This window comes from Pseudorca crassidens, chromosome 10, assembly GCF_039906515.1.
Source record: "Pseudorca crassidens isolate mPseCra1 chromosome 10, mPseCra1.hap1, whole genome shotgun sequence".
NCBI lineage: Eukaryota > Metazoa > Chordata > Mammalia > Artiodactyla > Delphinidae > Pseudorca > Pseudorca crassidens.
The window spans coordinates 14,901,673-14,915,124 of NC_090305.1; the positions used below are offsets into that span (position 1 = coordinate 14,901,673).

The following is a 13,452-nucleotide window of genomic DNA, read 5'->3' on the forward strand; positions in this document are numbered from 1 at the left end:
CTCAGGATGCAATTAGTGCCCTTATAAGTAAAGACACCAGAGATCGAGCAAGTCTCTCTCTTTCTCTCTCTCTCTTCTCCCTCTCTCCCTCTCTCTCAATCTCCAGCCTTCTACCTTTCTCATTCTCTCAATCTCCAGCCTTCTACAAGCCAGGAAGAGAATCCTCATTTCTCACCACTTTGTCCTTCAGCCATACGTCAATTCTCAATTCTATATTTATGTTTAATATATTGTGCTTTATCCTCTAGGTCTTTACCCCTGTATCAAATTCACTTCGGCAGGAACACATTTCCCTTTTCTCTTTCATCTGGCTTAATTCTTCTGATCCTTCAACTCTCAGCTTAGATGTCATTTCCTCAAATCTCTACAGCCATTGTTATTATCATTAGCATCTTTAATATCACTATTATTAGTCCTACCAAAGACCTTGAGAGAGGTTCCCCAGTTTATTAGCCATTTGCTAGCAGTTCCTAACAAATCATAGGATATTTTGCTTAGTCCACCCTTTTTGGAAGGAGGGAGACAGAGCCCCTTTTTAAGTAGCTAAATTCCACCTCTTGTTTAAGTGCTCTCTTTAGAGAACCCCTATCTGGAAGGCATGGGGTTGGTTCCTTCTTTGCCTGGTTATTGCCATTGCTTCTCCATTTGTTTTGTTTTCTTTTATAGGGACAATTATTATATATAGATTGAATCTTCATTCTTTGCTCAATGCTCATGAGATAGTGGTTAAGGATTCTTCAATGATCCACTATGCTATCTGCCTGGGAAAATGCAATCCATTGCATTTTTATCAGATCTTAGTTATCGAGTAGCAAACAAACCACTGCTCTGGGTTGAAAGACTTCCAGGTGTAAAGTAAAAAGCTAGTGAAAAAGATATACCTCTCATGAAAATTTTACACTTGTAACATTGAAAGCAGGAGATTTCGATGGCCACGTTTTCTGAAATGGGCCAGGGAAAGAGAGAATATCAGTCTGCAGAGTTAGAGATAAGTCTTCATGGAGAGGGGAGCAAAGGTGGGACCAGGAGTGAGTTCCAAAGGTGTCTGGCTCTCCAGTTCTAATCTTCAGGCCCCACTGCACTGTTGCCCTTGAGTCTCATGAGACTCTCCACTATTATTTCAATATGAAGGCAACCTACAGTTGATTTTTGTCACTTGTGTCCAGGAAAGTGTGATTTTATTTCAGGATTTATTTAAATATGACCTAGGTTTTTTGTTTTGTTTTGTTTTTTGCTATTATGCTTACAGTTTTCTTTGCATTTATATTTGAAATATATTGTAACTTTAAAATTCTTCTGTATGAAAAAAGAGAAATTTAACATAATTTTACTTTGATTCACCTCTACTTCCCCTTTCTGATCATGATGAATAAAATCTGTTGGTAACAGCCAAGAATGCTGACATTATTGAATTAATTTGGCTTTTAAAAATTAAATATTCTCTTTCAAAAATCACTTTTTTCTTTTGAATTTACATTTGTTACCATGTTCACTGGTAATTAGATACATTTCTGTGTTTACTGCTTTTTCTCCTTTCTTGCATTTTAACATAGTCCATCAAATTAATAGCTAGAATATACTCTGAGTAAATTTTTCAAGAATTGTACATGGTGGTATGTAATTTGAATCTTTAAATAATTTGAAATGACATATTAATGATACCGGAGAATTTTAAAGTTACTGTGTATTTCCAACATGCTCTAGACGCTTTCCAACTGTCAGGGTCTGCATCTCTGTGCCCAAGGGATTTTTCCCAATCCATAGAAGGCTATTCTTCCCTTGCCTAGAAGTGCCAGGGAATTAACAGCCCCAGAGAGAAGCTCTGACAGATTGACATGAGATAGGATATGATATATATTTGTATACATTTTGAAATGATCACAATAAGTTTAGTTAACATCCATCACCATACACAATTACAGAATTTTGTTTTCTTGTGATAACTTTTAAGATCCACTCTCTTAACAACTTTCAACTTTCAAATATGCAATACAGTATTATTAACTATAGTTGCCATGTTGTGTATTACAATCTCATGACTTATTTTGTACCTGAAAGTATGTACCTCCTTTTGACTCCCTTCACATATTTCACCCACCCCCACCCCCATCTCTGGCAACCAACAATTTGGTCTATGTATCTATGTTTGTTATTTGTTTTTAGATTCCACACATACATGACAAAATATTGTTTTTGTCTTTCTCTAACTAATTTCACTTAGCATAATGTCCTTAAGGTCCATCATAAATGGCAAGACTTCCTTTTTTTTATAGCCGAATAATATCCCATTATATATACTCTGTATTTTCTTTATCCATTCATCTGTTGATGGACACTTAGGTTGTTTCCATATCTTGACTATTGTAAATAGTACAGTAATGAACATGAGGTGCATCTATCTTTTTGAGTCAGTGTTTTCATTTTCTTTGGATAAATATTCAGAAGTGGAATTTCTGGATCATATGGTAGTTCTACTTTTAATTTTTTGAGGAACTCACATACTGTTCTCCACAGTACCTGCACCAATTTACATTCCTATCAACAGTGCACCATGAGGGTTCTCTTTTCTCCACATCCTCACCAATACTTGTTATTTCTTATCTTTTTGAAAATAGCCATCCTAACAGATGTGAGGTGATATCTCATCGTGGTTTTGATTTGCATTTCCCTGATGAGTAGTATATAGAGTATCCTTCCACGTACCTGTCAGCCATCTGTATGTCTTCTTTGGAAAATGTCTATCCAGATCCTCTGCCCATTTTTAAATCAGATTATTTGTTTTTTGCTATTGAGTTGTATGAGTTATTTATATATTTTGGATATTAACTCCTTATAAGATATATGATTTGCAAATATTTGTTCCCATTCAGTGGGGTTGCCTTTTCATTTTGTTGATGGGTTCCTTTCCATGCAGAAGCTTTCAGTTTGACATAGTCCCACTTGTTTACTTTTGTTTTTGTTGCCTTTGCTTTTGTTATCAAATCTAAAAAATCATTGCCAAGACTAATGTCAAGGAGCTTACTGCCTATATTTTATTCTAGGAGTTTTATGGTTTCAGCTCTTACGTCCAAGTCTTTAATCCATTCTGAGTTCACTTTTGTGTATGGTGTAAGACAAGAGGTTCAGTTTCATTCTTTTGCATGTGGCTGTCCAGTTTTCCCAATACAATTTATTGAGGAAATTGTCCTTTCCCCATTGTAATTCTTGGCTCCTTTGTCATAAATTAATTGACCATATATATGTGGGTTTCTTTCTGGGCTCTCTATTCTGGTCCATTGATCTACGTGTTGTTTTTATGCCAATTCCACACTGTTTTACTATAGCTCTGTAATACGGGAGTGATGCCTCCAGCTTTGTTCTTCTTTCTCAGGGTTGCTTTGGCTATTCAGGGTTCCAGAAGTCTGTCCAAGAACCAATTTTGTATTCTTGGTTGTTGTTATTTTCAGCTACTTTCACTCCTTTTCATGCCCTTTTAGGGTTATATCAATGAGAAGTTGAAAAGAATTATATCCCCCAAGTTGAAAAGCAAAACTAAAAGGCTACATATGAAACTATGTGTTTGCATGTCTGTGTCTGGAAGACAGTGGGGGGTGGATAATTTGAGAGGACTTAAATAGAGTTCAGTTTAGTCACGCTGCTTTTTCCTCATAAGATTTGAAGATCATGGGTAGAGGGTGATAACCTGGTGCCCCAGCCCAAGGGAAGAAGACAATAAAGTAAAGAAAAAGGAACCTAAGAGCAGCTAAACATGCCTAAAACAGGAATTTTTCTAGCTTGTTCCTTCTCCCCTCCTAACTATTGAAAACAGCTGGCTGTTTCTTTAATCCTTTGTTATCTTGGATTCAACAAAGCAAATTCTATTTAAAGGAGTCTTTTACATTTTCAAAGGAGAAAATAATGGGGTAAGGGTGGCATATTACATGAGGAAACTTTAAGAATCTTCACAAAACATGTACGTGGGAAGAGAAAAGTGTGAGGGGGGAAAAGCAAATGAGCCAAGGGGGTCCTTATTTTCTACACAGACAACTTGACCTGAGTTCTAATCTGGAAGCACTGCCACATAACTTGGCAAGTCACTTCATTTGTTTGGGTTGAAGGTGATCATGATCTTCTGGAATTCCTCCTGGAGTATTTTAATGTTCACATCTTCCACTCGGAATTTCCTCCTGTGACCTGGCCAAATTCCCAAATAACACGGGAGAGTTCTTCACACTGCATTTGGTTCTGCAGGACCACCATCATGGGCATAGATTTAGATTTGTGGTCTTAGTATTTCATCTAATCCAGATGCTTCATTTTGTCTGCTTTCTCAGCATAAGTGAGGTGGAGACTTGGACTGAGATGAACTGGCTTCATCCCAATCTGGACACAACAAATACACCCTGTCAAGAGCAAATATCTAGAATAGACAGTCTGACTGCCCCTTCTATTGAAAGCACATGTCTTGATTTAGCTGGTAAACATTTAGGCCTTAAGGTTTTGAATTTATATTAAGAGCACCGGAAGAGACATCAAGAACACATCTCTTGTGCTCCTTTGACTCTTTTTTTTTTAATTAATTAATTAATTTTGGCTGCATTGGGTCTTCATTGCTGTACGCGGGCTTTCTCTAGTTGTGGCGAGCAGGGGCTACTCTTCGTTGCAGTGGGCAGGCTTCACATTGCAGTGGCTTCTCTTGTTGCGAAGCAGGGCTCTAGGCACGCAGGCTTCAGTAGCTGTAGCACGTGGGCTCAGTAGTTGTGGCTCGCGGGCTCTAGCGCGTAGGCTCAGTAGTTGTGGCACATGGGCTTAGTGCATGTGGGATCTTCCCAGACCAGGGCTCGAAACCATGTCCCCTGCATTGGCAGGTGGATTCCTAACCACTGCGCCACCAGGGAAGTCCCCTTTTGACTCTTATAGCAAAAGTCCACTATCCCAGATAAATAGGTATATAGCCATCCTTTGGTTAGCCATGTAATTGCAAGCATCCCTTGGCATAAACGACCCACATCAGCAAAAAAAGCAATGAATTAAATATATTGGGCCTTAAGATACATTATATTATTTTGTCCCCATCAATTTATCTCTCTGCTTAGGTGAGGAGAAAAACTGCAGATTTCATTGATCGAAAGATGCTAGTTTTTTCCACATTTTAATAGGTCTCAAACTAGGATGCATTTTACAATTGATGCTGTGTCATGATCTTTACTGAAAGTTCTGTTTGGGGAGATTTTATTAAAATATTAAAAATAATTGCATCTTAAAATGGATGGTGTCTTAGATTACATGAAATACAGAAGTTGGAATTCCTTGGAAAGTTTTGTTTTGGTAGTTCTAGGAATGGGGAGGTAATAGGAAGTAAACTTAGGAAGTGAACTCAGGAGTATTGGAGATAAAAGTTTTATCAATCAACTTTAATGATATACGTTTGGTTCTCTTGACTCTTGTCAGTTCTTTTGAGTGCAGAGATTAAATGTACACTTTACTTATTCAATACAATACCTAATCTATTGTGAATATTTGTTAACTACATCATCATAACACAAGTAGTCATTCATTATGAGGGGACAAAATCACTGAAAAGAAAAAGAGGAATCCAGCATTCAAATTCCAACTTACCACTTTTTACTGACCAATTCCATATAATAGCATTATTTTACATTATCTTCTGCAAGAATTTCCCTGTATAAACCTAAATAGTGAATTATGAAAATGCCATTAAGTTCCTCCAGAATCAAGAATTTCTTATACCAGTGATTCTCAAATGTGGCTGCACATTAAAACCACCTAGGAAGCTTTTAGAAAATACTGATATCCAAACCCCATCTCACACTAAATTAAAGCAGGACATCTGGAGTAGGGCATCGGCACTTTTTAAAAAGCTTCCCCAACAATAGAGAAAATCAACAGAACCAAGAAGTGGTTTTTCAGAAAAATCAACAAAATTGACAAACCTTTAGCTATATTGACTAAAAAAAAAAGACGACTCAAAATCAGAAGTAAAAAAAGGGTGCATTGCTACCTATTTTACAGAAGCAAGAAGGATTGTAAGAGAGTACTATGAACAATTATATGTAAACAAATTGGATAAGCTAGATGAAATGAACCAATTCCTAGAAACACACAACCTTCCATGATTGAATTATGGAAAAAGTGGGAAATCTGAATAGGATTGAAAGCAGGGACTCAGATATTTGTACACTCATGTTCACAGCAGCATTATTAACAATAGCCGAAAGATGGAAGCAAGACAAATGTCCATCAGATGATGAGTGGATAAACAAAATATGATATATACATACAATGGAATATTATTCAGCCTTTAAAAAAAAGGAAATTAAGGAAATTCTGCCACATGCTACAACATGGATGAACCTTGAAGACATTATGCTACGTAAGTAAGCCAGTCACAAAAGGATAAATATTGTGTAATTCCACTTATATGAGGTGATTAAAATAGTCAAATTTACAGAGACAGAAAGTAGAATGGTGGTTGCCAGGGGTCGGGGTGAGGAAGAAAGGCCAGTTTGACAAGATTAAAAGGCTCTGAAGATGGTTGGTGGTGATGGTAGCACAACAGTGTGAATATACTTAATACCACTGAATTGTACACCAAAAAAAATGTTTAAAATGGTAAGTTTTATGTTATATATATTTTCCACTATTAAGAAAAAAGTGTAGAGCCTTCCCAGCTGTTTCAGTAGAGCTAAATCTGAGATCCATGGATTTAGACCAAAGGATAGTCTCAAGTATTCTGATCACACTCCAGTTGACTCCTCTAGATAGAAACACAAACATTTTTTTTCTTTCTGTGTCCTCAGCTCCAGAGCTTGCCATATAATATCAGTAATCCTATTTGCTTTTTATTGACCCCAATTATGAGTCAGAAATTATGCTAGGCCAGTCGTTTTCAAACTTTAGAGTGCATCAGAATCCCCTGATGGCTTGATGAAACTCAGATTGCTGGACTCCACCTGCAGAGTTAGGCATGAGGTATTACATTTCTAATAAGTTTCCTAATGAGGCTCGGCTGGGGACCACAGGCCTAGCACTGCTGTGCAAAGCACTTTGCACATTATCACAGGATATACAACCACCTTTGGGGCAGGTATCATAGTTAGGCTCAGAGACATGAAATGACTTGTCCAAAATCACGCACCACGAGATGTTAGAGATGGGATTACATTCCAGGTCTTTCTGACTCCACAACCATGCCATTTCACCATGCTCTGGAAGATGGCCATTAAATGGATGAATTTTCTTAACAGATTCTTAGTAGACGTCAATGGAAAACTAAAATTTGACTAAAATTTTTAAAAAATGGTTTAAAAACACAATCAGTGGAGGGGATGGTTTTTTACAGTTTCTCAGTTATGGTCCAAGGCAGTGTTCTGAAATGCCACCACTTACTCATATGCAATCAGATGCCATTTGAATCTAGGCTCTAAGTAGTGACATTTCACTTGTTATCAGTTTAGCTAACAACACCTTCCCCCTGTCAAAATCTTTCTAAGCATGCCCTTTCTTGGTATAAGACATGTCCTCTCTCTCTTTTTCATGCATTTTTTTCAATTTATTAATTTAATTTAGCACCATCCCCAAATAAACCATTTTCCTTGCCCATAGACTGACTTTTGTCTCAATCCTTTCTTTAATCCCTCATTGCTACTTATAAGTAGATCTGAACAACTTTTTTTTTTCCCCAAAGAGTTCAAACTTGATGTTATAAAAATACTCTTCCAAGAAGATCTTTCCCCTTCATAATATCCACAGGAAAGAGAAAAGAAGAAAGAGAGAGAAAAGAAAAACAATATATGAATAGAAAATAAGAAATGGCAAATAAGTTGGAATTCTCAGTGCTAGTTAAGGCTCCTTGTTCAAATGTTTTTAATTAATAATAGTGACTGTTGCCATTGACTGGTTGTATATTAAGTGTCAAACACTGTACTAAGAAGCTGAGGAATATCATCTGTTTTAGTCCTGATTTAAAAAAATATCTGAGGTGACTATTTTTATCACCATTTTCTAGATGGGAAAATATGCATAGATAAAATTAGATAACTTACCAAATGTTTATTGCTTGCTGGTGTGTCTGGCTCCAAAAGTTCATGTTTTCACCCTCTGCAGTCTTCTTTGCTAAAAAAAGAGAGAGAGAGAGAGATACAAGTTTACTCGGGTGGTCTTGCTACTCAGGGAGAACCTTCGTGGGATCTTTCCTACTTTTTGAAGCTAATTTCAAAATAGAAACCCTGGTATCGATGGTTTGATCTTCTCCAGTCACTAAGGCCATCTTTATTTATAAAGTACATATAAGGAGGGTGTGTCATATATGGCTTGAGAAAGGTCTTCAGAGTTAGACCGTCTCAGTTTGAACTCTAATTCTACCATAATGTCTGTATAACAGAACAAGATGCTTAATCTCTCTGTGCTTCAGTTTCCTTAGTGGTGCAATGCAGTGATAACTGTGCTTAACTCATAGAAATGCTGTGATGATTAAGTGATAGAAACCAGGTATAGCTCTTTGAACAGTGCTTGGAACATTAAACACTCTACAAGTAGCTATTATTATCATTATCAATTTTTAAATATTGGCCCTGTTTTATGATTATAATCTTTTTTATAGCAAGATTTGGAGTGCTTTTATCAATTTTTAGGTTGTGTTTTTCCATTTACTATCTTGTTGTAAAATGATACCATTAACGTTGTTTGTTAGGTGGCAAAACATAAGATGAGCTCTTTTTCCCATTTATTTTTCTGTAAGGAGTTACGTCCGAATTCTCCTGGAGGCTATAGTTGTGAAAGAACAACTCAGGTTATCCGCACCACCAAAACTGATCCTGCAATTTCATGCAAAGTGATTTCACATAAGAAAAAAATGTCTTCCTAAAATATGTGCATAAGCTATTGTAATATTTGTGGTTGCAAAATGAAAGCTATTCCTTCCTTTTGCTACACCCGTCAGTATTTGCTCAGGTGCAATTTGATTCCACAGGAATTGATTTGGAAAACTTACTGGGGAGTTACAGAGCAGTTGTCATTCCAGCCTCTAGTAACTTCTCAAACAAAATCATATTCCCGAAAAATGGTTACATAAAGTACCTCTAATAAATCTCTCCACGTGTTTATACCTTAGTATAAACCCCACTGGCAATCTGCCTTTAAGCATGAGCACATTTTTAATCAAGCGGTAAAGCATTCAGAGTATAAAGGTCACCAAAGCTGAAGCTGCAGTGAATTGTTTTGTTCCCCTGGTGAAGGAGCTTGGCTGGAGAGGTTGCTGCAGTTGCCCCAAAGTTCTGCTCCCTGTAAGCCTGACTGCACTTCCCAAGTGACAGCAAAGAACACACTTAAAGGAGATACTGTTGATTCATTTGTACCAGGGCCCTTAATTCCAGATGGATAGGTTTTTTTTCTTAATGAAGGAAATGTTCAGAAAGTCTATGTGCCAAAGATATCTTTCTTCAAGGGCCACCTGAGTAATAAAATAATAAGTAATAGGATAATGCTAAGTTAACACCAGAAGTAGATTTTATATTTACAAAAGTAAAAAAAAAAAAAAAAAAGGAAATATAAGTAGATAAATTTCACAGTGGAGCTTGGAACTCATGCCATTCAGCTTGGGGCCACTGTCATCAGATTCCTATTGGATGCATGATCATCAATAACTCCTCCACAAAGGCAATGGCAACTGAACTTGAATGAGTCCACTGGCAATGTTATGTCTATTTGTTTGCTGATTTATTCTTAAGTCAACCACATGCATTCTCTCAAACTGTAGTTGGCAATGTTTTATAGACTTTTTACAAGCCTGCATGTAATAACTTAACACAAATAGGAATAAAGAGTAAAGTAACCTAAATGTGCCCTTTCACTGGCTTTAACTAATAAAGCCAGTGACTAATAGGTGAAGCAAAATCATTTTTAAAAATAAACACATGGACTTGAGGATATGGGGAGGGGGAAGGGTGAGCTGTGACACAGCGAGAGAGAGGCATGGACATATATACACTACCAAACGTAAGGTAGATAGCTAGTGGGAAGCAGCCGCATAGCACAGGGATATCGGCTCCATGCTTTGTGACCCCCTGGAGGGGGGTGATAGGGAGGGTGGGAGGGAGGGAGACGCAAGAGGGAAGAGATATGGGAACATATGTGTATGTATAACTGATTCACTTTGTTATAAAGCAGAAACTGACACACCATTGTAAAGCAATTATACCCCAATAAAGATGTTAAAAAAATAAACACATTTTCAAGTACATATTATTTTATTTCCAAAATATGAGATAATTATATTTCCGTCTCTATCTGTGTGTATATATGTGCATGTATTTACATATATTTCTATATTTATCTCCACACCACGACCCCAAAATAAATATTTAGACAGAATTTACTGTTAGCAGGTCAATGAGACATGTAAAGCAGTCTGCAAACTCAAAAGACAGTGTAGGACTCTGCAAATTTGGGTAGTATTCCAAGTATAATAATGAGTCATCAGCGATCTAGAATTGATGGTGATGTTACTTTGAGGTGATGTGTAAATGATGAGCTTAGAGAGACAAATTAAGAAACGAAAAAAAGAGCTAGGGGAGGCTGGCTGTTACACATTGTTTAACCATCACACTTCTATTATGATTGAGTATCTTGGTCCAAATGCTTGGTATTATGCTGACTTTTATAGGAAAAATACAGATGAAACTAGTTTTTGATCCAATATCTTAAACTCATATCTAAGTCAAAAAAATGTAAAGTACGGGCTTCCCTGGTGGCGCAGTGGTTGAGAGTCCGCCTGCCGATGCAGGGGACGCAGGTTCGTGCCCCAGTCCGGGAAGATCCCACGTGCCGCGGAGCGGCTGGGCCCGTGAGCCATGGCCGCTGAGCCTGCGCGTCTGGAGCCTGTGCTCCGCAATGGGAGAGGCCACAACAGTGAGAGGCCCGCGTACCGCAAAAAAAAAAAAAAAAAAGTAAAGTAGATGCCACTAATAACTGCTGTTTGTGTCTTAACTTGGCCATTGGGACATGCTTCCCAAAGGAGCGTGGTTTCCCCATTCCCATCTTTCCCGAATGCTCTGTCCAAGGTTATTCAACTGTCTTGTCCTGCAGGACTCCTAGAACCAGTGTTCTACATCATTGCCTCACCCAAGTTTTTCTCCCTTTCACAGAGCTTAATACATCTCATTGTCTTCCACTTTCTGTTTCTATTTCATTTTTGCCGAGTACAGGCTCTAGACACACAGGCTCAGCGGCCATGGCTCACGGGCCCAGCCGCTCCGCGGCATGTGGGATATTCCTGGACCGGGGCACGAACCTGTGTCTACTGCATCAGCAGGCGGACTCTCAACCACTGCGCCACCAGGGAAGCCCCCTCCACATATTTTTTAGGTTGTCCAGATTCATGAGTATCTCCTTCATGTTCTTTCTCTCTCTGTGGATTTATGCTTTGTTCATAGCACAGACAAAAATCATTCCATGAGTACCCACCCCCACCTCTCTCCCAACCTTACAAAAAGCACACAGCTACATCTTGTGCAATAATACTTTTTAAAATGGGGCCCAAGATTATTATTAATTTTGAATGTCAAAAGTGAAGTTTTTTTCTCCAGTAACAATTTTTAAGTAAAGCCACTAAATTGAAGCACTTTTGTTTTTACAGCCAGAAGGAGTCTTAGTGACTATTTAGTTCCACACCTTCACTTAATAAAAGCAACACCTGAAGCCCAGAGAGGCAAAGTGTCTTATCTCTGCGGGGCAGCGGCAAACTCCCAGGCAGGCTGTTCCCACTGCCCCATCGAGCCCCTCTGAACCTGGCGGCCAACTGATGAAAACTCCGTGCTGAATCACTCGAGAGGAATACTAAAGTTCCCTGTTCTTATCTGTGTTCGAACACTATATGGTTACAACTATGAGGAAGTCACTCAAACTTTCCATGTCTCATTCTTCGCATTTGAAAAAAAAAATACATAATCCTTCATTTCTTGTCAGTCCATTTAGAGACAGAAATACACACACACACACACACACACAAAGAGGGCCTTTTAAAACAAGTAGAACTTTTGAAGGCATCATTTAGAAATTGAGTTCTCCTCAACCACCAATAGCATGATCAAGAGAGAAAATAAATTGCCTTCAGTCTTTAAACCATCAAGAAGACTCTATCTCTTATCCATCAAGAGCATCATTTAATTACCTACAGTGACACCAACTCAATGGACCACCTATCCCAATTAAGCAGCAGTGCATGCTAATTATCATTAGACTTAATTGGTTTCCCAATTCAGCAACTTCCCCGATCAAGTCTGCCCCAGTTAAGTGGCATTTATTGAACCACCTGCATCTTGCTTAAAAGAAACAAAAGAAAATTTCTCATCTCAAGTTCAGCGAATATAACCTAGTCTCACCAAGTCACGCTAGCCAGTTTCTAATTAATTTCGCAAAGCATATGCTGAGGTTGCGTCCAGTATGCGTATCTTCTCCAATTAGACTGAATATTTTATTAAAATCAAGTAACATTAAGCAAAACATTTCAAACAACAATCAGTAAATGTGTGAAAATTAACAAATATTTACTAGCATTTCCTCTTTTCTTCTTGTACACATTTTTGGACCAAGATGCTATGATTATTTCATCTTTTCAGATTTTCTACCCTTGAAATGTACTTTTTTTGGTAATAACACATATTCTGAAGAGTAGGTAAGCATAAAGAAAGGTGAAATTATGCTTGTGGGCTCAACCTTCCCAGATAAATTTATGTGCATGATGGTTCCTTTGCTTAAATTACATCAGTGAAGTAGATGAATGTAAAATCTGGCACTTGAGAACTGCTTAGGACAAGGAGAGATGCTGGCTGAATGGGATGCATAATCTGCACAGGTCTGGAAGGTCAGGGCTGAGCATAGATTGGAAAGAGAAGCCTCTCCTTCTGGAAAGCTGAGCATTTGGGGTGGCGAATAACATAAGCACACACGTGTTGGTGTGCAAAGTAATTGTTCCAAGTCCGCTCAGAGACAGCTCGAATGCGCTCTCGGGATTCAAGAAGACAGATGAGCATTTCTGAACCCTTCCTCCAGGAGAGCTAGAATTCTCACCTTAGACTCTTCCTGCCCATGTGAGAGCACAGCCCCAAAGAGAAAACATAACTCCAAGACTCCCGCTTTCCTCAGTTCCCCCAAGAAAAAGATGGACAAGAGGGAAGGTGGGAAGAGCTAGCAGAACCAGGTTGTGTCCTGGGACCACATTTCTTCCGAGGGCAGTAAAACTATTCAGGATTTCTCTGAGAAAGAGCCCAGAGGTCAGAGTGGTCTTGCTGAAGGTGGAGGTGGGGATGACAGTAGAGCCTGCCCCTGGTAGCACATGTATGGCACTGGCAGTGGAATCACCCAGCAGAGGGAGGGGGCACGCTGTGCCCTGGGCATGGTTTTTGGTCAGCACACTGGGTAGGCAAGGATTTGAGATCAACAGTGAAATAATAA

The 13,452-nt window shown here is 38.4% G+C and overlaps 2 long non-coding RNA genes across 3 annotated transcripts in view; one reads left to right on the plus strand and one right to left on the minus strand.

Annotated features, from left to right (window-relative positions):
- Positions 1–13,452, plus strand: part of LOC137231616 (uncharacterized) — a 286,036-nt gene that overhangs the window by 166,472 nt on the left and 106,112 nt on the right. The window lies entirely within an intron of this gene.
- Positions 1–13,452, minus strand: part of LOC137231615 (uncharacterized) — a 100,171-nt gene that overhangs the window by 52,815 nt on the left and 33,904 nt on the right. For both annotated transcript variants that reach the window (XR_010946694.1, XR_010946693.1), the window contains one exon: positions 8,046–8,115. This is a non-coding gene — a long non-coding RNA (uncharacterized lncRNA). The remainder of the gene's footprint in view (positions 1–8,045; positions 8,116–13,452) is intronic.